Below are 26725 nucleotides of genomic sequence, written 5' to 3'. Positions count from 1 at the left end.
ATCTTGCAGAACAGTGATTAAATGGGCAAGAATTAAATAGATAAATAACTTGAAGTATGCTAATCTGTCATAGAAGGTCGTTGCAGCTCTGTTCTTGTTGCAAAGAAGATCTGTACATCCAATCCTTAATTTAGAATAATAAAGAGGAAGTAGATCCGGAATATCGTTCTATTGCGAAGTGCTAACTGAACTGATTTGTTGATCTGAATCTGATCTGTACTCTGTTTTTCTAAAAAACAAAAAAAGAACACAGGAGGCAGCAGGTTTGGAAGAGGAAGTAGAAGTTCTTAATGGCCAAACCAATAGGCCTAACTTACCTTGGTTGAGTCATTTTTAGTAGGGGAAGTATTCAAAAGTGGTTGCAGGTCCTGACCTGCTATGTCCAACGTCACTCTAAATTTCAGTTTTTTTTTTAATTTTCCCTTTGGTCCGGTCAAACTTATCAGTGTTTTTGATGTAGATCGAAGCATGAAGAAATTCAAGAGAGTTACTGTTCACATAAACAGTAGCCCGAGTTCCTGTTCACGTGAACAGTGGTGTAGGGTACATAAACAGCTAGCTGGCTGAGATTCTTTGCTCTACTTACCTACTATTTTGGTTTAGCTTAGAACTTTCTATTTTATTTTTAGCTAAGACATTAGTTAGCTGGTCAGCAAGTTAACTTTGATTAATTTGTTTCCTATTTTATTTTAGTCTTATTAAGTTTTCTTAATTTACGTGAAGTTTCAGCAAATGAAGCTCTCCCTTCAACCATCACAGTAGTTGAAGAAGATGGACTCTTTTGTGCAAAGTGTCTCTTACGATTGGTCTCTGCCCCTCTGCCTGATCTGCAAAACCTTCGGCCATGCCTCCTCTCTTTGCCAACAAATGACCACTGTTGCTGGGGATGAAGCCATCACTGCTGGGGATGAAGCCACCACTGAAGAAACCACTGCCGTGACCTTCCCTGTTTCTGGCAGTGGTTTGTCAGTCCAACCAAGCACTGCCAAAGACCAATGCCTCTCTCCGGCGATCAGTTTGCTCTTCCGGGGAAGATCCAGAACCAAATCCCGCCGGAAAAACCATCGGTCTAGAGTCCCCCAATCTTCGATTTCTCCTATCGGTTTGTCCGCTGGGCAAAACCAAACCTCTGGTTTGCCCTTTGGTCGAAATCGTTTTGCAGCTTTAGCCTCCTGCTCTGTCAATGATGCTGACCCATCAGAGTCTCTCGATTCTCCTTCTGATCGAAGTATCCTGACCGATCGCGACCTTTGCGAGAACCTTGCTGTTGACCTTGATAACGAGAACCCTGCGATAAGATCGCCTTCTCAGGTGGTTGATTCTCCCATGCCCCATCGGTCTGAAACATCTCTGCATTCTCGAGACTCTCTCCTTATCGCCTCTTCTTCCAGCTCCCTTCCTCCGTCGATCTTGCCCAGACTTGATCCTTTGAGCCTGGGGATTACCTCCTTCCTCAAAAGGCAAGTCAAAGCTTTTCTTGTTCCTTGTCCCCCTGTGGTCCCTTCTCTTCCTTTGGCCTCTCCTTCTCTGGCCCAGCCCTCCTCTTGTGCTACGGCTGGTCCAGCAGGTCTTAATGGGCCGGCTGGTCTTATTGGGCCAGCTTCTTCTAGCCATCCGTCTCTTTATTCAAACCCATCTGTGCCGGCTCACTCTCATTTGGGCCTAATCTCAAACTCCGGGCTCCCGTACTCTACGCCCCAGTCTATTGCCCCCACTTCCCTTCGTGTTTTTCGCCGCTGTAACCCTAGCTCCCCTCCTTTTCCTAAGAATCGCCCCTACATTGCCTATTCCTTGCCTTGCTCAGAGAGGATTTTGCCCCTAAGCCCGGATATCAGAGGTCATGCCCTCTGTCGTGAGCCAATGAATCCTGGATAGTTCGCTTCGATTAGGTTGGCTTTGGGGGTTTTTTTTGGTTCTTGTCCTTTTTTAGTGCGCTAATTTTGTTGGGGTTCTTCCCCTTTTTTATTTTCCCTTGCGTTGTTTAGGCAAGGCCTTGTTCTAGCCTCGTGCTTGTATTCCTCCCCCCCCTTCTTTCCTTTGGTTAATGAATTTTTTATTCATAAATTTTTTTTTTTTATTAATTTAAGTTCTTACATTACTTGTTGTCCAAGCCACAATATTTTCTTGTAAGAGGCCATAATTGTCAAGACGCTAAGCGATCTAAGGCGTTTGAGGTCCTCCCTAAGCACTTGGGCGCCTAAGCGGTACCTAGGCAGCCTACATCGCGTTCCAATATCATTTTTTTAATGTATCAGTTGTGTATGTGAAACAATCAAAACACACATTTGGTTTATATGTTCTTGAAATTGGTCACTTTCAAGTATACCTAATCTCACATTTGGTTTATGTTGAGATAGACTACTTCACCCGATAAGGGTAATTTAGTCCTTTTGTGTGTTGATTTATGTTTACTTTTTTTTTCTTTTCTGTTTTTTTCCCTCTATCCGATCTCTATTTGGGATTCCTAATTGGAGTGGGAATTCCTAATAGGAATAGGACTAAGGGGGATTCATACTTTGGCTATGATTTGAGGTAATTATAAATAAGGGGCTGGGTGATCGATTCTGGTCATTCAAGTCTTAATTCAGTTCTGGTTTTGGTAACATGGTATCAGAGCCTTCTTCTCTGATCCAAGGTTTTTTCCAAGACCTCCCCCCTCCATCGATCTTCTCCACTACCCTTCTCCATCGATTTCTCTTCTCTTTCTTCTTCTCCCTTCCTTGATCTCTTCCATCCTTCAAGGGCAGCACTAATGAGGTGATCACATTATGATCTAGTTGCTGCCCTCCATCTCACCTCAACTTTTATACCCTAAATTCTATTCGATAGCTGCTGCCTTCATCTACTTGCGATCATTGTTCGAGAACTCGTTTCGTTTCGGTATTTCAGACTAACCGAAATATCCGAAATATTCGAAATTTCGGTCAAAATATTGTATTTTTTCTGGTATGTTTCGGTAGGTCATTTTGGTGGGTTTTAAGCCAAGTTTATTTTTTTTGGATGAATAAAAATTTAATTAAGAAGAAAAGAGAAAGGATGTACAAGCCGAAGCAAGAATTACATGGAGGTTAGGATAGAAGAAGGGATGCCCTAGGAGACAACAATGAGCCTGTTCCTTGGAGAATCCTTCACATTCTTAAGGGTTTCCATGAAGTTTCAGGCCTTAACTTAGGCCAAGTTAAGGCCTGAAACTTCATGGAAACCCTATTTTAAGTTATATAAACACATTTAAATGTTCAAATTGCAAAATAGTCACCCAAAATGGTGTTTTGGATTTGCACCATTGATTGGTAATGTACGGTCAAACCCTAATGTATAACTTAGTTAATTACACATACACATTGTACATTAAACAAGTAAATTGACTTGGAACTAAGTTGGAAACATAATGACTCATAAGTTAAGTCATAAATCATAATATTAAGTACATAAGATATTAAGTCAATAACAAGTTAACAAATAACAACTTAAGAGTTAAGAAGATGATATCAAAAATTAAAAATCACAATATCCCCAATTGTCCCCTACAAGTCAAGTAGTCATCATTCATCAAATGACTCAAATGTTTACAAATTTGCTAATAATAACTACTCCGCCGTCCAGGATCAACCCCACTCATGGTCCGCTGGAGCCGACGTGTATTGCTCTCCGACTATAGGACAAATGAATGCCACATCATAGTCTGGGAGAAGAAGTGAGTGTAGTCATCCACAGTGGCCATGTAAACTGCATCATCAACATGCTGAAAGTAACCTATCCTGGGATATAGGTCATCGAACTGTGAAGAAGTACTACCCACTGATCCACTATGATATGAGTCATATGACGGCTCTGGGAGCATGTACGAGTACTGGCTGTACGGCTGCGGCTAGTGGGTTGGGTAGGAAAAGAAGTCATCCACAAAAGACGATCCACTATATCCCTGTGAGTGGGAGTCATACTCAAAACTGGGAATGGATGGAGAAGATATAGGTTGCTGCCCCCAAGGGTACTGCCCAGCCTGCCCTTCGCCATATGGATGTGAATGAGATGAACTATGCTCTGATTGTGCTGGAGATGGGCTGCTTTCTATATGAAAAGATGGGGCACAGAAATGTCCACTCGATCTGTTGTCTCTATTGCCAATACTCAATCCACCAACAGAGCCAGATAGGGTATCAATGTCCATAAGCTTAGCCTGCCTACTAGTACCACTACCACGGCCACCAGGACGGGACTGGCCACGATGCTTTCTCAAGTAGGTCGAGGTGGACGATGTGGGCCGTGTGGCTGGTGTGGGGGCACGGATTGCCTCTTGCTGCTCTTCTACCACAAACGGGACTCAAGTTCCCTCATATGCTTGACCACCATCACCATCATCATCACGTCCACCATTACCTCCACCATCACCTCCATCATCACCATCTCCACCATCACCATCTCTACCCCGACCACCACCACCGCCACCAGAGGACATAGACCAATCTTCTTCCTCCTCATCAGCATTGCCACCAGTAGGCTGGAACGGTATGGGTGACGCGTTCCATGCATGTACCTCACCCTCTGCAGCCATGAAGTCATCTACATCAGCTTCTATATGTTCAGCTATCATGGGGTCAGGCCTACCTCCAGGCTGATCTAACACTGGCTCACCTCTATCCCTCACCCAATCAACAATAGGATCTTCATCATCTGACTCTACCTGGAAAATGTCGGCGAGATCGATAGTTTCCTTGATACCCTCTTGTCCCATGCGTATGTGTTGCATCTTCAACCTCAAATTATAATGCATATACACCAAGTCAGATAGACGTTCAGAACCCAATCTATTTCTCCTCTTGGAGTGGATGAGAGAAAATGTACTCCAATTCCGTTCACAGCCAGATGCTGAACATGTCTGGGAGAGAACCTTGATTGCTATTTTTTTTAAATTGTCTGTCGAACCCCCATACAACACCCACCATTCAGCTGCATTACAACAAAAGAGACATGTCAGCATGTCACCTTCATTTCAAAAGTTTCAATATATACATAATTTAAAGAATAAGATATTGAATTGAGTAATGACTAATGAGTACCAGCATCACCGCGTGTCCGGCCTTGCTCTGCAGCATCGGTTCTAAAACTTCCCAATGCATCCCTAAAAGTCTTCAACTATAATCATTTGGAAAATATTTAAAATTAGTAATGACTCATTACTATTTAGTATTAAATTGAGTAATTCCAAATGAATTATAACTTATAAGACTCACCTCATTGTTGCATATCGTCTGTAATTTACTATTCGGCTCCAACTTGGCAACTACTTCTTTTACTGCGTCAATAAGACTACTATTCAACCCAAGCCTATGATTGTATTGGTACTTGGGGTTCAAATAATATGCTGAAATTGACATTACATATTGACTAGCTAGTAATATATCTTTCAAATTAACTTTAAAAGATGTAATTGCATAAAAAACAAACTACACTCACCAGCCTTATGCAGTGGATGCATAAGTTGATTTTCCCAGCGCTCCTTGATAATTTTGAGAAAGTGTTTGCTACCTCGTGGATTTGCATTGTAAACACCTTCATTCATCAAGTCTATGGCAGCATATAGATGTGGCATTGTTGGTCCCTTGAGAGTATAATCAACTATATGCAAAACCTTGACCACTGGGTTCAGAAGTTGTACCACTTCATGCAACTTTGAGCAAAAGTCATCTGATGAAATGGTAGCTTGTGCTTCCCTAACACCATGGGTATTGGACCCATTCCAGTTGAACTAGTCTTCAGAAGCAAACATTGATCTAAGTCCAAACTTCTTGGTCTCTATACTCTTGAGTGCAATGTAGTTGGTGGCGAATCTAGTTATGCCTGGCCTCACTAAGTCACCCCCACACTTCTCCCTCAAGAGGTTTAATGCAAACCCATGGTTGTAGACAAAGTTGGTCATTTGCCTTACCTTTTCCACAACATGTTGTACCAATTTGATCTTTCCCATGTCCTTCAACATGAGGTCTATACAATGGGCAGCACATGGAGTCCAAAACAACCGGTACTTACTGTTTTGCATCAACTTCTCACTGGCACTCTTGTAGTTGCTTCCGTTGTCTGTTACAATTTGGACAACGTTCCCCACTCCTACATCTTCTACCACTTCCTTCAACAATTTGTAGATATACTTTGCATCCTTTTTCTCCTTGGATGCATCAACAGACTTCAGAAAGACTATCCTCCCATCACAATACACCATAAAGTTGATGATGGACTTTCTTGTAGGACCAGTCCAACCATCACACATTATGGTCACCCCATAGCTCTCCCACATCCCCCTCATTTCATTGATGTAGTCTTCAAGCTCTCTCTTCTGCTGGGGCAAATACACATTCATAATTTCAGATGGGGTGGGCCCCTTATACCCTGGGCCAGCCTCAGCAATGGAATCTATCATAGTCTGATAAAAAGGGCCTTGTGCTGTGTTTGCTGGGATGGTATTGTATAACATCAACTTAGCTATAGATTCCTTCACCATCCCCTTCAGATTTTTCCATGCTCCCTTGATTTTTGGTTGTTTGTTGTTTTTCTTTCTATAAACACCAGGTGCTTAGTGAAGTTGTTGGAATATGTAATCCAGAATATCGTGGGGGTATTCTGGTCCCTTTGGGGTTAGTTTATTTATTATGTTATTAGGTACAGTCGGCTATGTGGGTTTTAGTCCCACATCGCCTAGTTTAGTCTCGTTGTAATTTCCCCTCTATTTATAATAGAGGGGCTTACCTATCAATGATATTATTCTAAGCTATTATTTTCTCTATTTCTCTCTTCTTGTCTCTCTCAAGTTACTGGTTATAGGTCTTAGGTTTTCTACATGGTATCAGAGCTAGGCATCCAGTGACTGATTCTCTCCAAGATTTGCAGTTTTGAGAGTCGTTTCAAAGTTCTTCGATTTATGGAGAAACCCTTGTTCATAAACGAAGAAGAACTAGGGTTTCCTATAAGTTTCGTTGAAGATTGATGTATATTAATCATACTGAATCGTTGAATCTACTATTGTGTTTGCTTTGCTGCCTCCTTCTTTACTAGGTTTCTTGGTTGCAAGGTTGAAGACGTTTTTTTGTCCTAATTTCTCGGTTGCAAGTTCCGTCCGGTACTTTCTTTGTTTTATTTCCCGGATTTCTCGGTTTTTTGTTCACGCTATTGGTTTTCTGCCTCAATTGCACCTATGATATGTGCTTGGTTACTGCCAGTCTTCTGTTTTGATTCATTATCTTTCCCCTTTGGTTCATGCTGGAGGTTGGTGAACCGTTACTAGAGCCCTAGGTTCTTGATGGGTTTGTTGCTGGTTCTTCCTGATTTGCTTGTTTCTCGGCATGATCTCTTGGTCGATGGGTCGCACTCTTTTCCCCACTGGTTTCGTTAGTTGCAGGTCCTTCAAAGGTGACGATGGCATACTATTGAATCTGAATCTCTGTTTGAATCCTGGTACTAACGACGACTGGGTTTCCGCCTCTGATTGCTGGTTGTGTTTCGATTAGTATTGGTTTTACAAAGGTTGAAGACGACCATGGTGTCTGTTGAGGCCCTATCCTAGTAAACAGTGTCGTTGCAGCTCTTGTTCCTTGAGTTTCGTCAAAATTGTTGCTTTCGTTTTCGGCTGGAGGTAGAACATGATTTCTATAGTTAACGTGAGTTTTGGGTTCTTTTGCTGGTTACGTGACTGTCAAGAAAACTAAGGACAGTCACATTACCTATTTTAAGTATTTTTTTCTTTTGTCCTTTATTACCCCATGTCTCCCATGTTCCCTATGTCATCCATGTCCCCATGTCACTTATGTCACCATATCCCATGCCAATCCCATAATTTATCATTTTCCATAAAAACCCTTGGTTTTATGCTTAATTTAGTTCATATCCATATTTCATGTCATTGCCTAATTTGTCCCCATACAACAATACTAATTCTTCATGTCCCATTACTTCTTTATTTACCATTGGCCCCTTGCATAATTCTGGTTATTTAAGGAACTGCCATTGCTTTTTTATACATTCCCCTATTTGACTACCCAATTGACCCTTGAAAATTCTGATTTATTACCAGTTTGCCCTTTGGCTTAGATTGTATTTAAAAGTGGATTTCCACCAAATTACAGCCATGCCATCCTTTTTTCCAACACCGTTCCCTTTCAATAATTCTAATTCCCTTCATATCCTATACCTTTGGCATATACCCATAACCACTTTGGATGATAATGATATTCTCTAATTTGCCATTTCTTCCTTTTCCATTACTCTTAGCACCTCTTGGAAAATTCTGGAATATTATGTTTTTGCCCTATCTCTTACATCATCTCTGTTATGTCCACGTGTACTACACGTGAGAGGGGGATTATATACAATACACCTGCAGACATTGCAGAACGCAGAACTTGCAGGAACATTGGTGCAAAACATAGAAGATCAATTTTCTCCACCATTGCAGCCATTGGGTATCATTCGTTATTGGGTTGAGTTTGCCGTAAGGGGGAGATTGAAGTATTGAAGAGTATTGAAGATATTTGGTTGTTGCCTATTTGAGGACTTTCAGTTGGGTTGATACAGTATTTTTTCCGCTGCCTGATTTAGTTTGTTTTCGCTGCTTGTTGCTCTAGTTATTTAACTTCAAGATTTTATGTCATTATGACAATCTAAGATTCATCACTGGATAGCTATTGAAGATCGATGAAAGCTGCCTTTTTTGGAAGACATTCCAATCCCGGTTTGCTGATCATGTCTGTCTAAGTTTTGAAGATCTATTTTTCAAGTTCTTGAAGGTTTATTTGGGAGCTGCATTCATATGTCAAGCTGGATTCTGGTGCACCTTAGTTTTTTTTCCATTTTGTTCAAGTTGGGCATTATTACCTTGTATGCGCCAACTTGAGGGGGAGTGTTAGCATTATTAGGAGTTCTTTTTTCTTTAGTTCAAGCTGGATCTTCTTTCTTTACTTATTTGTATAATCCAGCTTGAGGGGGAGTGTTGGAATATGTAATCCAGAATACCGTGGGGGTATTCTGGTCCCTTTGGGGTTAGTTTATTTGTTATGTTATTAGGTACAGTCGGCTATGTGGGTTTTAGTCCCACATCGCCTAGTTTAGTCTCGTTGTAATTTCCCCTCTATTATAAATAGAGGGGCTTACCTATCAATGATATTATTCTAAGCTATTATTCTCTCTATTTCTCTCTTCTCGTCTCTCTCAAGTTACTGGTTACAGGTCTAAGGTTTTCTACCGAAGTGCTGGGTCATCTCGTGGTGCTGGAGGCGGAGGCGGAGGCGGAGCTGCCCTCGTACTCTGTGATCTCCTAAAGGGATTAGGCAACCCACCTGCTCTATATGTACCTGCTCCTCCACTACCACTAGTACCAGCTCTAGAGTTACCAGCTCCTCCACTACCACCAACTCTCTGTCTCTCTTGATCCTCATGATAACTGGCTCTGCTCATCATCTGTGCTCGTCTCCAATCCCTAGCCTCTCGCTCAGTCTCTATATCATCAGGAACATAGACATCATTACTGTCATCATCATCATCATCACAATGGCCTCCCGCTGTACACCTCACTGCTTCCTCAAGTTCTACTCTTGCCTTCTCCCTCTGAGCCTTCCTCTTACTCCCTCCCTTCATGTAATCAATGACAGCCCTAGATACCTCCACAGGGACCATATGACATGCGACCACTTCAGGAGAATTCCCAGCTAGATGTTGTTTGAGTCTAGTGGCACCACCTCCCAAAAACTGCATGTGACAATAGTTGCATTGGGATTTTCTTTTATTCCCATCAATTGGATTGTCGTGCAACCATGCAATGTCACCCCTAGTGCGCCCGGGTGTGCTCTCCTCCCCCTGGGTCCGGGCCGGCTGCCTCTGCCCCTCTTGCCTCTAGCTCTGTCGTTTACCACGGTCCGCCATAATCGGACTAGTTTACTGTTGCATGAATAAAAGACAATTCATTAATCACTGAACTACTGAAGCACATCAATTCTTTTTGTTTAACTGTTTAAGAGCACTAACACAAGTATATAACTATTTAGTATTTTTCCCCTAACCCTCATATTTTTCTCATATTTAAAAACAATTTTTTAAAATATTTTTCAAATAAATATTGGCCTAGCACAACAAAACCGAAATTATATGCAAATGGGCAGCAATAAAACAACATATAGAATTTACTTATAGCTATTTTGTATTTTTTCCCTAACCCTCATATTTTTCTCATATTTAAAAATACTTTTTTAAAATATTTTTCAAATAATTATTGGCCTAGCACAACAAAATTGAAAAGATATGTAAATGGGCAGCAATTAAGAAGTATGTACAATTTACTTTTATATTTTTCAGTAATTTTAAAACAAAAACCTCATATTTTTTCTTATTTTTTGCTATTTTTTTGAATTTTTTAAATATATTTTATAATTTTCAAAAATTAAAATAATTAATTATTGGCAGAAAAATATTTTCGAAACCATGAGGCCGTAGATCGGCCAATGGTGTCTAACATATATTTAATTCATCACCATACAATATACATAATCCTTATTATTTTTTTATTTTTGTTGTAAATAATTCAAAATTTTGAAACAGAAAAATAAAAAAATAATATATATACCAAAAAAAAATTTTGACACTGTGAAGTTGTAGATCAGCTTTCGGTGTCTAACATATATTAATTTCATCACAAACAAACATATTGATCATGCATTTCCTTAAAAAAAACAAATTTTGAGAATATGGTTTTACCTGGAATAGTGGAAAGGCTTCACAGATGTGCTAAGAAGTTTGAATCTTGTGTTCTCCAAGTGGTTCCGGTGTAGATGCGGTAAAGATTCAAATGAAAAGTGAAAGAATGAAGAAGAAATGAGAAAAACACCAAAACCAGAGCTGTTTTGAATTTCAACCGAGACTGACGAAATGGTGTCTTTTATATGAAGTGTTTTGACGAAAAATTCGATATCTCGCGAGATATTGGAAAAATCTCGAGATATTGCGAAATTTCGAGTATTTCGCTCAGAGATATTGTATTTTTTTTATTCGAATTTACATTTCGTTTCGAGCAGCTCGAAATCTCGATCGAGATTTCGTGAGATTTTGAACATTGCCTGCAATTTTGGACTGCTCTTGGTTTTTTGGAAAATCAACCCTATCGAATAGGAGGTTGATTGTTCATCTTAGAGCACTGCTGGAAGACCTCTGGACAGCACCTATCACTGCTACATCAGCATATTTTGAAGACCTTCAAGTTCCAGCCCCTCTCTTCTCTTATCGATCTCAACTGTCAGGGTTTTAAAAAACCCTGACACTATATCGATTTCAGTTTTTGGGCTACTTACTTGGGGAGATTTTTTGAGGGACTGTTTCCCTATCACATTGCTACACTCAACCTGCTTATCAGCCTCATCCCCTGCAGTTTTTTGAAAATCTGATTCTTCTTCATTATTGGATTGATTCCTGCTTGGCTGAATTATGGGTGACTCAGAGATGACTACTGCTACTTCTGGAAGAGATGGTCAGACTAGGAATGACTTTCTTCCCTATGCTGCTGCCATTAAACTTGATGGTACAAATTATTTAATTTGGGCCAGATCATTGTCATTGACCGTGGCTGGTAGGGGACTCACTGGCCATCTTACTGGCACCACCAACCAGCCTACTGAAGAGGGTGCTGCCCGTACTAAATGGGCTGCCAACGATGCTATGGTGATGTCATTTGTTTTGAATTCTATGACCACTAACCTCTCTAGTTAGTATCTCCTCCTTGACACTGCTACTCAGATATGGACTGCCGTCAAGGGAACTTATGGTCGATCAGGTAGTGGTGCTCAGGTTAATGAAATCAGGAAGACACTCCAAAAAACTACTCAGAAGGAGATGTCTATCACTAAGTACTATGCTGCCCTCAAATGTTTATGGCAGCAATTGGACCATTATGCTCGGTTTCAACCTACTACTACTGCTGACATTACTGCCTATCACTCTTATGTTGATCAGTTTCGGGTCTATGATTTCCTGGCTGGTCTTAATGATGATTATGATCCCATTCGGGTACAAGTCCTTGGTCAGGTTCCTTTCCCCACCTTAGAGGAGACTTTTTCTTATGTTCACAGTGAAGAGACACGAAGGGCTGCCATGCTAATTACTCCCAAAGTTGAGAGATCAGCCTTACAGACTGCTGGCTCCACCCCTGTTTCTTCTTCTAGCAGTGTTGCTACTATTGCTACTACCAAAGAGCTTGTGAAGTGTGAGCATTGTCACAAACCATATCACACTAAGGCTCAGTGTTGGAAATTACATGGGAAGCCTGCTGATTTTGAGGCCAAACATGGTCGTGCTAAGTCTAAAAACAAAGCCAATCACACTGAAAGTGTAGCTCCAACTCCCACTGCTGACATTGGTTTCTCCCAAGAAGAACTCCAGGCTCTCCGGGGTATGTTGAACACATCCGCTGCCTCTACTACGTCTGCCGCCAATTCAGGTTCCTTCTTTGCCCGTACAGGTATTTCCTTGCTGGTCATTATGCATCAGTAGTTTCCACTCCATGGATCATAGACTCCGGTGCTACTGATCACATGACAGGTTCTTCCAGCCTTTTTAATACATATTCTCCTGCTTCTGGTAAGGATAAAGTCAAAATTGCTGATGGTTCCCTCTCCTCCATCTCAGGGAAAGGATCCATTGGTTGTTCTCCTTCTCTTACACTGTCATCTGTGTTGTATATTCCAAAATTTACAACTAACCTTCTTTCCATTAGCAGTATCCCCAAATCCCTGAATTGTAAAGTGGCTTTTTTTCCCACTCACTGTGTTTTTCAGGAACTGGACTCGGGGAAGGCGATTGGATCGGGTAAAGTACATGGCGGATTGTACCTGCATGATGGAGATCCTACACCTACCCAGGCTTTACCTTCGGCATCTTTCTCTTCTGAATTACACAAATGGCACTCTAGGCTAGGCCATCCCCCTTTAGGTACTTTATCAACTTTATTTCCAGCATTAGTTAAAGACTGTAATAAGGAAGTTTTTTTTTGTGAGCCTTGTGTCTTGGCTAAACAGACACGTTCAAATTATCCTATTTCTAATAAAAGATCCTCTTCTTTATTTTATGTTGTTCATACTGATGTGTGGGGTCCTAGTAGGAAAGCTTCCCTGTCTGGACATCGGTGGTATGTCACTTTTATTGACTGCTATTCTAGGTTCACTTGGGTCTACCTTATGCACACCAAAAATGAAGTTTTTTCATGTTTTCAGTACTTTCATCAGTTGGTTAATACCCAATTTAATGCCACTCTTCAAATTTTGAGGAGTGACAATGGGAAAGAGTATATGGAAGGTCAGTTCCAAAAATACCTACGCCCTTAGAGAATCCTCCATCGACCACAACTGTTCTGACTCCGACCTCTAAAATGGTGTGGCTGAGAGGAAAAGCCACCTCTTGAGGTGGCTAGAGCTCTTATGTTTGCTCGCAATGTCCCTTCCCTTTATTGGGGGATCTTTGTCCTTACGCAGCCTATTTAATTAATAAATGCCCGATCGGCTTCTTCATTCCATAGCCCTATTGAGCTATTACTTGGCTCTTCTTCCTTTATAGTCCCACCTAAGGTATTTGGCTGCGTTTGTTATGCCAGGATACGAGGTCCCCCTGGTAAACTTGAACCACGTAGTCTCCGCTGCATTTTCTTGGGTTACTCGCTACACGAAGGGGAATGTACAATGTTATTACCCTCCATCCCTTGAGGACTTTTGTCGGCATGGATGTTGTCTTTCATGAAAGTGTTCCATATTATGTGTCCCCGCTCTTCGAGAGTATTAGTGAAGATGTGCTGACTATGAACTCTCCCCTCCACTTGATCCTGTTTACCCTGAGTCGAACCAGTTCGCCTACCCACTAGTACTCCCCTTGAGTCGGGGGAGAGGTTTCTATACGAGGGGAGACTATCTCTATTCAGGGGAGGCAATCTACCCCGGTCCAGACTCCTATCCAAAGGACTATTAGTGAATTTCAGAGGAGGATTGATGACAGTACTGTGAAGACCTATGCAAGGAAACATAAGCAGGTTCAATCAACTGTTGCTCCAATACCCATCCAATTGCCGAACCCGGATCCACAACCTGCCTCTCCACCTGGTAATGTTTCTTCTCTTGAATTACCTATTGCTCTTCGCAAAGGTGTCAGAACTTGCACTCAGCATCCCATATCTCATGTTGTTTCTTATGACTCCCTTTCCCCATCCTTTCGTGCTTTTGTTTCCTCTCTTTCTTCTGTTCGTATTCCTAACAGTTGGCAAGAAGCTCTATCAGATGGAAAGTGGAAGGCAGCTATGATGGAATAAATGGAAGCCTTGAAGAAAAATAACACATGGGAGCTTATGGTTCTTCTACCTGGGAAGAAAACCGTTGGATGTAAATGGGTGTTTGTGGTGAAACAGAAGGTAGATGGTACTGTGGATAGGTATAAGGCACAACTCGTGGCCAAGGGGTTCACTCAGACATACGGCATTGATTACCAGGAAACTTTTGCACCTGTTGTAAAGTTAAATACTGTTCGTGTGTTATTATCATGTGCGGTCAACCTTGGATGGAATTTGCAGCAGCTAGATGTAAAAAATGCCTTCCTAAATGGAGCACTGGATGAGGAGGTGTATATGGACATTCCACCAGGATTATCTTGTGACAGAAACTAAGGAAAAGTGTGTAGGCTGAAGCGTGCACTTTATGGGTTGAAGCAGTCACCTCGAGCATGGTTTGGCCGATTCCACAAGGCCATGATTTTTGTGGGCTATAAGCAGAGTAATGTTGATCACACACTCTTTATAAAGAGGGCTGGTGAAAAACTCACTGTTCTTATAGTCTACGTTGATGACATAGTGGTTACTAGCAATGATGGTGATGAGATCAGACGGTTGAAGACCTTCCTTGGACAAGAATTTGAGATTAAAGATCTAGGGAAACTACGATACTTTCTTGGGATTGAAGTGGCCAGATCTTCTAAAGGCATTTTTCTCTCCCAGAGGAAGTATGTCCTAGACTTATTGGCTGAAACCGGGTTGTTAGGCTGCCATCCTTCAGATACTCCTATGGACCCTACTGTTCGACTCAAGGAGAAAGAGGGTGAGCCTATTGATAAAGGGCGGTACCAAAGACTTGTAGGGAAGCTGATTTATCTCTCACACACTCGTCCTGACATTGCTGTCGCCGTGAGTACTGTGAGCCAGTTTATGCATGATCCCTACTCTTCTCATATAGAGGTTGTTCTTCGTATCTTGCACTATTTGAAGTCAGCTCCTAGAAAAGGAATTCTTCTGTCTACACATGGTCACCTACGGATAGAAGCATACACTGATGCTGATTGGGCTGGTTCTGCAGATCGCAAGTCTATTTCTGGGTATTGCTCCTTTGTAGGTGGAAATCTTGTCACATGGCGAAGCAAGAAGCAAAATGTAGTTGCTCGTTCTAGTGCCGAAGCTGAGTTTCGAGCTATGGCACAAGGTATTTGTGAATTACTCTGGCTTAAAGGTTTGCTACAAGATCTTGGTGTTCCTATTTGTCTTCCTATGATGTTGTACTGCGACAACAAGGCTGCAATCAGCATAGCACACAACCCAGTACAGCATGATCGTACCAAGCATGTTGAGGTAGATAGGCATTTCATCAAAGAGAAGTTAGAAGATGGGCTGATTTGCATTCCCTTTCTGACATCTGCTGATCAACTTGCTGATATCTTCACTAAGGGATTGTCTGGGAAATTGTTTCATCCCAATCTAGTCAAGTTGGGCATGATCGACATCTTTGCTCCAACTTGAGGGGGAGTGTTGAGATAGACTACTTTACCCGATAGGGGTAATTTAGTCCTTTTGTGTTAGTTGATTTATGTTTACTTTTTATTTCTTTTCTGTTATTTTCTTTTCTGTTTTTTTCCCTCTGTCCGATCTCTATTTGGGATTCCTAATTGGAGTGGGAATTCCTAATAAGAATAGGACTAGGGGGGATTCATACTTTGGCTATGATTTGAGGTAATTATAAATAAGGGGTTGGGTGATCGATTCTGGTCATTCAAGTCTTAATTCAGTTCTGGTTTTGGTGACAGTTTATAATGTTCTTAGAAAATATGATGTTATCAACGAGTAATTAACCTGCTCTCGATTTAGAGAAATGTTCTTGTTTTCTAAGAAATTTGATTGATCAAATGTGTTGGTTGAACAGTGGGTTAGAGAGAGGGGATAAAATAATGGAATGGCTTATTGTATTGATAGAAAGGCCCCTCTATCTATAATAGAGGGGAAGTTACAAATAGTCTAAGCTAGGCGATGTGGGACTAAAACCCACATAGCCGACTTAAGCTAACTACACTTAATAACATAAAAATACCCCAAAAGGACCAGAATACCCCCACGGTATTCTGGAGCTCATATATTCTAACACTCCCCCTCAAGCTGGATTATACTAATATTAAAGAAAGAAGATCCAGCTTGGACTAAAGGAAAAAAGAACTCCATAACAATGCTAACACTCCCCCTCAAGTTGGCGCATACAAGGTACTAATGCCCAACTTGAATAAAATGGGAAAAGATAAGTTGTAGCAGAATCCAGCTTCAAGATGAACGCAGCTCCCGAATAAACCTTCAAGAACTTGTAAAATTAGATCTTCAAAACTTGGGCAGACTTGATCAGTAAACTTTCACCAATCTTCAGCAATTGTCCAGTGATGAATCTCGGACTGATAATCTTAAAAATAAGTGACTAGGGTAGCGAGCAGACGTATCAGGCAGCAGTAAAGAGCAAGCAGCGGAAAAAAACAACCCAACTGTAGAACCTCATATAGGCAGGCAATAACCAAACATCTTCAAAATTTTAAGACCAACTTCCCCCTTGCGGCAAACTCAATCCAATAACAAAGTAGATACCCATTGGCAATGGTGAAACCTCTGACCTTCTATATTTTGCACCAAATGTCCCTACATGTTTTGCTCTCTGCAATGGCTGCAGGTATACTGTATATAATCCCCCCCCTCACGTGTAGTGCACGTGGACATAAGAGAGATGATTTTAGAGATAGGGCAAAACATAACATTCCAGAATTTTTCAATGGCTGCCAAGGGTAATGGAAAAAGAAGAAATGGTAAAGAAGAGAATACCATTAACTTCCAAGGTGGTTATGGGGAATGCCAAAGGTATGTTTTGGGAGGTGGTGAAGGAAAAACAGCAGTGGGATAATGAAGTACGGAGCCAATAATGCAACATATAAATTTCCAACCATCTTCAACGGATCAAACAAACACTTTTGATGGAAACTCCTGCAGGGGAGAAACTCCTAACTCCAATATTCAGATCGGATAAGGATACAGATCTGATTTGATGAAAGGAAAGGCTCCATTTTTCAAGGCTTGATCAATCTTCAAACAAGGAGGAACAATTGTGCAAAAAACTCCAAGGTATAAACTCCCACATGCTAAACAGTACGAACGAAGATATCTGGACAGCAATGGATTAAAGAAGCTTCAACAAAAATTGAATCAGATCTGAATTAGGGAACAATGCTAGGATTCAAGCTCCAAAGTGAGCCGGATATGTACCAGAAAAGCTCCACATAACTGAATAAGTTCGTAGTTGCAACCAAGAATCGTGGAACCTGCTGTTGTAGTCCCAAATAAACCGATCTCCAGGATAGCAGATTCGAGGCTTCAAGAATAAAAGAAATTTGATCTCCAATAGTAGGAAACTCAGTCACAATAATAGGGCAGTAGTAGATCACATAAAGGCAGCAGTAACATATCAACCAGTCATGCTTACAGAAGCCAAACAATAATACCAGCCAGGTAGGTAGTAAAGCTCAAACTAACCAGCAAATGTAAGATAAATAACTAGACAGATCCATAGGTTGTTGAAGTAGCCAGCCGTATAGGAACAAGTAAAAAATAGGTTGATAATTGGAGAACCTGAGCCATAAGGATGAACCTGAATTTTTCCAAAAAGAACTGATGAAAGATGCTGAAATAGGGGCTGAATACTCCTCTAATGTTTATAAAACTCTCCTCAAAAAAATCAGCAATAGTGGACTGCCCTAACCCTTAGATCGATTATAGACAGGGTTTTGTAAAAAACCCTGAAAGGGAAGATCGATTGTAGGGAAGGGGGCTTCAACAAAGTGATGATGACTTGTCAAAGGTGATGTCTTCTGGTAATAGATGCTGACCACCACTACTAGAATGGATCTCCAGTTCGAATAACCCATCTCCTAGGTAATTGAGACTTGATCTTCACTTGGGAGAAACACCAAAAAATTGCAGAAAAATAGGGCAGCAGCTATCATGTTCAATAGACCTTCTTCAAGCCAGGAATAGTTGAAGTAGAATGTCCTTCTTAATGGTAGAAACACCTCCAAAAAACTCCAATAGCAGCAATCAACCCTAACCCTAAAATTGATATTTGTCAGGGTTTTGAAAAAACCCTGAAAAAAAGGATCGATTGGGGTTAGGGGTCTTCAAACACTTGGACAGAGGCTGAAACTGAGGTCGAGTGATCCTTGTAGGTGGAGTAAGCATCCCTCCAAAAGGCAGCAAAAACTGAAACATGTAACCCTAATGTCGATTTGAGTTAGGGTTTTAACAGGGAACCATAAAAGGCAGGATGAGAAGATTTTGCTGTAGGGACAGATCCAGCCATCAGATTGTGTTCAAACTTCAAACTGAGGTCGATTAAGGCTTGGATTAGTTGGGAATTATCCCTGAAAAATTAGCTGCATCTGACAAGGGAAGCCCCAAAATCGATTAGAATCAGGGTTTTGAAAAACCTTGACAAGGTGAGATCGATTTGGGGATTGAGGCTGGAAAAAAATAATAAAAGATGGAAATAAAGAAAAAAGGGAAGTTAGGTTTTGGAATAGGGTAGGAAAAGGCTGCATAGCGTGTTCCAAAATTAGAGGATCAGTTTTCATAGAGATCTGATCTCAAAGAAGGGGAACTCCAAATCGCAGAGAAGGATCCAGCAGAATTTTAATGAAAAAATTCGAATAGAATGAAAGAGGGCAGCAACTAAATCATTGGATATTTTATTTTCCTCATTAGTGCTGCCCCCTTACATGGGTAAGAAGAAGAAAACCAGTAGGAGGAGAAAACCGAGAAAAGGGAGAAGAAGAAAGAGATCAATTGGAGGAGAAGGGAGAAATAGGGTTTTTTTTCTTCTCTCTAACCTAGATCAGACCAGCTCTAATACCATGTTGGTTGAACCGTGGGTTGGAGAGAGGGGATAAAATAATGGAATGGCTTATTGTATTGATAGAAAGGCCCCTCTATTATAAGTTACAAATAGTCTAAGCTAGGCGATGTGGGACTAAACCCACATAGCCGACATAAGCTAACTACACTTAATAACATAAAAATACCCCAAAAGGACCAGAATACCCCCACGGTATTCTGGAGTACATATATTCTAACACTCCCCCTCAAGCTGGATTATACTAATATTAAAGAAAGGAGATCCAGCTTGGACTAAAGGAAAAAAGAACTCCATAACAATGCTAACAAAATGATTTTATTTTTACATGAGACAATTTGTATTAGGTAGAGCACAAAACCAGCTTTCCAACAAATCCAAGATTGCTTAAATCTGATTTGTATTAAAGGAGTTATGTTCCGGTCAAACCTTATTTGGTGTGCGCGAATGCTTTTAAAATTGCTCTAAATGAAATATATTTTTAGATATCAAAACAAATGAATATTTTTCCGCACTTTTGGTTTTTAGTAATGTTTTACCATATTAAGATTTATAGAATTTTTAGATTTGAGAAAAAACCAGCATTAAAAAGTTGAAAATTTCACCTACTGCCAAAAATCCAGTTTTTGTTCTTGAACTAGGGGGTTGACTTTTTATCCTTTTGGAATTTTATTTTTTAACTATTTTTATTGGATTCAAATAGGGGGTATTTGCTTATTTATGAATTATGAATAATATCTTAAGTAATTGAAATGTATTAAATGATATTTGGCATAAATAAGTGCCAAAACCTGGTTCGATACGAAAACAATGCAAGGCACCCTACAATAAGGCGGAAGCCACCTAGGCACCCAAAAATCCGCTTGGACGCCTAAGTGGCGCTTAGGCGACGCCTTGACAATTATGTAAGAGGCTTCTAATAGTTTCCATTTTTATAACTTTCAGCAACTTTAAATATGTAATGAGCCATAGAGCTCTGGTCACGATTTGAATGAAGGAAAAAAAATAGCTGTTTTACAATCATGTTGCTGTGAGAGACAATTGTTTTGGGAGAGTGTGGTGAGAGGCCATTGGTGAGAGACCAAAATACGGTGAGAGGCCGTGGGTGAGAGACCCATCCCTATACCTTCTTTCCTTCTTCTCTATTTGCTGTTTATTCTTCTGTTCTATTTTATTTTCTGTGATTCAACCTATTCCTGAGAAGTATTCAAAGGCCTGTTGTTACCGCTGAAAGTTACTGTTGGACAGCCTATTGATCCTGACTGTTGGATAGGGTAACAGTGCCCTATTTCTACATTCGTTTTGTCCTTGATAAGTGATTTGTAGTAGGAATATTATCAGTCTTTATTTCAGTCAAGTAGTAGGGCTTTTCAGCCACCACTGTAGCCTATACATGGTCTCAAAACCAGAGCATCGTAACTTGTAACTTCTATCGATTTTTATGAGTATCAGCAGGTCATGGCTATTCTTCCTTAAATTTTTCTTGGGTTGAGATATTAGCTAACTGTTTTGCCTGATTAAATTTGCAGATCTGTATTTCTGCTTGATTTTCTCTATCAATTTCAACTATTCTCGCTTTGGGCCTGTGCTATTTGTCATTTATCGTACCTGCAGAACGGATCTTTATTCATTCCAATAAACCCAATCAATGTGTACAATGCATATAAATAGAAGATACATTCTGACTGCGTAGTGGACTCTAAAAAGGAAACTTAGCTTTTCTACTATTTTAAAAAAGGGCCATTATCTAGTGCTGGTCCTGCCTGTGCGGTGGGAGGGGTGAGTCGGGGGGGGGGGGGGGGAAGGGGGAGTTTGGACTCGGTACTAACCTTCGGCATTTTTACTCAAAGTGGCTGCCCTCAAGATTCGAACCTGGGCATTTGCGGTGTCAGCCGGAATCTTTTTTTTTTTTTAGGTGAAAAAGAATTTCATTACCAAAAGAGAGGAGAAACACAAGGGACCCCGAGGGGAAGAAAAAAAAAATAAAAAAGCCAAGCCCAAGCTTAGCTAAAGGCCAGCAGTAGCAGCAAAAGCAACATTAGATATGCCCCAGGAATCAACAATGAGCCTGTTCCTTGGGGTGTCCGAGCAGTAAGAGGGAGGAGCTAGCATTAACTTTGCTTTGATTTCAAAGGAAATGGAATCCCAAATCTTCTGATAGGAGCGAGAGTTGGAGGTCCATTTCCTGATATTGCGCTCCATCCAAATGTGGTTGAGGGTTGCACAAAAAGCTAATCTCCCAACAATGTTACAAGTAGAGTGTCCCCCAAAGGTCATGTCAATCCAGATCCATTCTCTTGAGAAAGGGAGGATTCTTCTGCGAGAAGGCCAACACTTGGACAAGATTCCTTTCTAGATGGCAGCAGCAGTAGGGCACTCAAAAAAAAGATGGTCCAAGTCTTCAGAATTGTTCCAGCAGAGGCAGCAGGCAGGAGAGACTGAGATCTGCCTGGAGCGAAGAAAGGCCTGAGTTGGGAGGCATTTGGTGAAGATTCTCCAAGCTCTGAAGCAATGGCGGGGGATGTGGTGCTTGAACCAGAGCAGCTTGCGCCAAGGAGCTAAAGGGCCGGTCTGACGGATGAGATTCCAGGCAGCCGGAATCTTTTACCATTGCTCTAAGTTAGCTTTTCTACTACTTAATACTGCTGAAGACTCAGATGTATTGCTCCTTTTTGATGGCCTACACATTTTTAATTAATGGCTTACGAGATTGAAATTACAGTTTTACCTCCATTACAAAAAAAAAAGAGATTACATGGTCATTTGATCTCTTTAAAAGGTTTTACTTTTGACCCAATGGGCCTGGTTCTTGGGATAGACTTGCTAAACCTGGCTGTCTTAGGCCTGGACATAACAAATTGGATCAAATCTATTGACTCAGTCACTTGCATTTGCATCAGTTTTAAGTCTATGATGCAACTCAGAATTTGACTGCTGAATGGAATGAAAATCATCCTTTTGACTTGGCTTTGCACCTTATAGGAGGTTTCTTCCTTGGCGTTTGTGCAACAATCCCAGCCTCTTGTAATGTGTTGGACCTAGAAGATTCCATTTATATATTATGTGTTTCGGATATGAAAACCATTGTTTGATGTGTGTTTTGGCCTTTTGGATATACTAATGTGTGTGCTAAATGCTAAGAGATAGATGATACCCAAACTACTGAAGAAGTATAGTTGAGGGAAGAGCAAAGCATGTTGATTGGATGAAGAAATATTGATGATGGTCTTCCATGAAGAAGATGACGGTCTTCCGTGTGCTTGAAGAATCAAGAACCTGAAAGTTACATCAAATGGAAGATTTCTTCGAGACAAGCCATTAGGATTTGGTTGAATTGGAATATCCTTGCAATTCTAATGTGTATGAATAACAAGATGAGAAAAACCCAGAAAATGACATGAAAAAGGACTTAAATGTAAAAACCAAGAAACTAGGTGGTTTGACTTAAAAGAGTGTCTAAGTCTGTTGTCCATGGTCTTCCGTGAACAAGGATGGACGATCAAGCTATATTGGCATATCTAAAAAGTCTAAGTCTAGACTTACGGACAAACAAGCTAGAATTGTGTAAGTGTCCATGAACGTCCTTCACTGTCTTCTATGTGATCTTCCGTGCATGTCTAAGAGTTTAAGAGAGTAAGTCAATTCAAACAGACGATGTTGTGGTCTTTCGTGACCGTCGCACAGTCTTCCATGCGTTAATAATTAATGCTGCATGGTCAAGAAGTTGGAAAAACATTGACTATATATTAATGACCACTTGGACTATAACCACTTGAGTGGAACTCTTAAACATCTTCACTGATGTTGAGGAGCTCCAACAACTTGTTTTTCTTGATAATCTTAAGTTGAATTTTGGAGACAAAAACGGATTTGATGCTTCTAACCATTTTGATGTTTTAGTGGTTCTCCAACAGTTTTTTTCTCTTGGGAATGAAAGTTAAGTTCAAATGTTTAAAGAGAAGCTTAGGTTTAATTTTTTTATTTTTCTGCTTCAAAATTTTGATTTTCCTACAACAAAAATCTAAAAAAAATAGGGGTTATGTAAACTGTATGGGGATCAATTAAATATATGTTAGACACCATTGGCCGATCTACGGCCTCACGGTGTCGAAAATATTTTTCTGCCAATAATTAATTATTTTAATTTTCAGAATGACTATTATTAAAAAATTCAAAAAAATAGAGTAAAATATGAGGTATTGGTTTGAAAATTAATGAAAAATATGGAAGTAAAATCTGCATGTTTAAATTGCTTATTAATTATTATATACTCTAGTACTTAAAGTCTTAAACAATGTGTATGTGTAATTAACTACGTTATACATTAGGATTCGACCGTATACTGCCAATCAAGGGTGCAAATCCAAAACACCACTTTGGATGACTATTTTTGCAATTTAAACATTTACATGTGTTTATATAGCCTAAAATAGGATTTCTATGAAGTTTCAAGCCTTAATTTGGCCTAAAACCCGCCGAAATGACCAATTGAAATCTTGCAGGAAAAATACAATATTTCGGTCAAAATTGAAATATCCGAAATTTATGGATTTGGTTAGATTACTAACACATAATAGGTTAGTGGCAAAATTAAGGACATGAAGAACAGAGTCAAGGGAAATAGAAGGAGTGACTCAAACATTACCCTTACTAGAAAAAGAAGAACAGGACCCATCGATAATTCTAAACTTATCCCTACCAGATCATAGAGAATAAGAATCATAACAATGAGACATACCAGTCATGTGATCGGTGGCACCAAAGTCAATGACCCAAGAAGGAGCAGTGGAGGGTGCAGAAGTAGAGGCTTGCAAGGCTGAGGCTGAAGAATCTGACTCTACAGGTGTAGTAGAAGAGTGGGCTAGACGAGACATCATCCGTCGTATTGCTACAATATCATCTCTAGAAAGAGAATCTGGGTCGGACTATAGTCCAGGTGACTCAGTCTCAGTTGTCACAGTGTGGGCTCTAGGCTCTAGCACCCCCTCTCCTACCACCACGGACACAAGTGGATCCACCACGCATACTAGGGGGTTGGCCATAAAGAACCCAGCATCTTTCCTTAGTGTGCCCCAGCTTTCCACGATGATCACATTTAAATTTTTCTCGATGATCTCCACGGGTTGGCCCTTGGCCTCTCCCCCCACCTCTCCAATCACAATGAGAACTAGAGATGAGAGCAGATCTTTCCAGTGAGGGTGCAGTATCCATGGATCCTCTTCTAGTCTCCTCACTTTGTAAGTAATTGCACACGTCATCTAAAATCTGGAGTCGAATGGGTTTATATTCTAGGTTAAGACCACCAAGCAACATGAGGACACATTCCTTTTCAAGTGTCCTATATACCTTTGCCTCATCCTCAGGGTTGGACAAATGAAGATCTCTGTGGTGATCACATTCCTCCCAAATTTCAATGACAATGTTATTATAGGCAGAAATGCTTTTGTCACCTTGTTTCATAGTGATGACCTTTGGAGGATTTGATAAACTTTGGCAGAATCACCCACTCGATCAAAAGTCTTGGAGACATTATCCCAAATGTCCTTTGCCGTCTCCTTTCTTATAAATCTCCTACCTATCTCAGGTTTCATGGAGAAGATCAACCAAGTCATAACAGTGAAGTTTTCAGTCTTCCACTTCAGATATCCTAGATTAGTCATTGCAGGTACCTTGATAGAACCAGTAATGTACCCCTGCTCCTCAAAGACAGCTTCACAGAGTGAGACCAATCCAAATAGTTGGTGTTGTCCAACTTCACAAGGGCAATTTGGGTATTGGGGTTAGTTATCAAATGTGGACATAGTGGGGTGGAGGCTACCCAAACCGCCAGCCGAAGCATGGTGACTTCATATTAGGTACCAATTTTCTTTTTATTTATATGCCTATCACCATCTTACCTCGTGTCTTCCGGATACAACACCCTACGGGCACTGTAGATTTAAAATTATATTGGTCTCATATAGGTTAAACTCACAGCCCTTTTCCGTCAAGGAATAGACACACCTATTATGGCGGCTGTTTTTTACAAAAGATTCCTCAAAGAGCCACTAAATGCTCTAATTGGTGGAATCGAATCAAATATGATTAATGGTTCGGTTTGGTTCAAACTCAAACCACATTTCTTCATCTCCATCCATGACCTGAATCTTTGTGATTCAATGGTTTTAAAAATTAAGACAGGAAGGACTGGCATGAAAGCTGATTGCCACAATCTTGCTGTTAGCTGGAAATGCTTACATGAGTTGACAAACGCCACCTCTACAAAACTTCTGCCCCCTCCCGATAAAAAATTTGTGGAACTTTTTGAGCCTCGACCGTTTGAATCAGAAATTCAACCACGAGTGCTTAATTGGAGAGATAATAAATTACCAAAATAATGGTTAATCAACGATATCCTTGATACTCCAAAAAATCTTAGGTTAGAACAAATTCCAACCTTTGAACTACAATCCTCGGGAAACAACCTCTACATAAAACGTAGAAATTCTGTTTCTGGCCCTGCCACCTCTTCTTTTCCCGGCCCTGCTTCCTCTTCTTTTAACAAAGGAAAGCAAACTTTACCTTCGCCACCGCTTCCAAAGGTCCACTGACCTCAGATCCAGACATGGTAGACATGGTAGACATGATATGTAGATACTCAACAAACCAACAACAAACAAAAAAGCCTCACACAACAGTCCAGCTAACAAAAGAAGGCAAATCAGCAACCAACAGTCCAGCTAACTAGCAACCCGAGAGCAAATCCTTGATAAAAAATTACAACAAACACTCAATATGCACTTGGGTTTCATTCCACGATAGCCAAAGCACTCAAATAGTTGACACTATCAATCAATAGGGACCATTCCATCCATTACAGCCAATAGAAAGCTCAACAAGAAGAGAAACCAGAATCTGACGATACCTGGGGAGCACCAATGAGTTGAGCTATGCTCCTCAATCAGCTCCTCTTAGTAACCAAGCTGTTGAGGGTCTGAAAGAGGGCCCTCAGGCAATCCATATGCTCCAGTCCTCATCCCAAATAGTGAAGAGATGAGAGAGAAACGAACAGAATGCTCTACAGGCTGGCGGTAATGTGCTGTCCAGCTTCTAGGGCTTTAAATCCACTTTGTAGACTGCTAATCTCCCTCCATTGTTGTTGGTTTGAAGGATATAGCTTCAAAGAATGTAATATGTGTTGTATTTCACATAGTATAGCCTCTAATGGAACCCTCTACCTTTCTAGGGTTCCAAGAAGAGGTGAAGAGAACAACCAAGCTTTAGTCAACTCTCAAATTAGAGGACCAAGCTCTGATACCAAGTTAGAATCTATGAATGGATAGATTCAAGCAATAGAACAAGATTCACAGCAAGGGAAAGAGGAAGAAGAGAAGAGAAGAGAGTTGGGAGAGAATTGATTATGAGGGAGAGAATACTCCACTCACCTGTTTTCTTCATAAACAATATTCTTGAAATTACATATGACTCCCTGAGGAGGTAAAAGGAAATAAAAGCAAAAGATGGAAAATACAACTTAACATGACTTA

General features: G+C 40.6%; 1 protein-coding gene across 1 annotated transcript in view; it reads left to right on the top strand.

Moving 5' to 3' along the window:
* Positions 1-26725, top strand: part of LOC122659984 — a 192985-nt gene that overhangs the window by 110238 nt on the left and 56022 nt on the right. The gene's annotated exons all lie outside the window — the stretch shown is intronic.

The sequence above is a fragment of the Telopea speciosissima genome, chromosome 4 (assembly GCF_018873765.1).
Source record: "Telopea speciosissima isolate NSW1024214 ecotype Mountain lineage chromosome 4, Tspe_v1, whole genome shotgun sequence".
Taxonomy (NCBI): Eukaryota; Viridiplantae; Streptophyta; class Magnoliopsida; order Proteales; family Proteaceae; genus Telopea; species Telopea speciosissima.
Note: the sequence above shows the minus strand (reverse complement) of the source record. Positions and strands in the feature narration are given on the sequence as shown.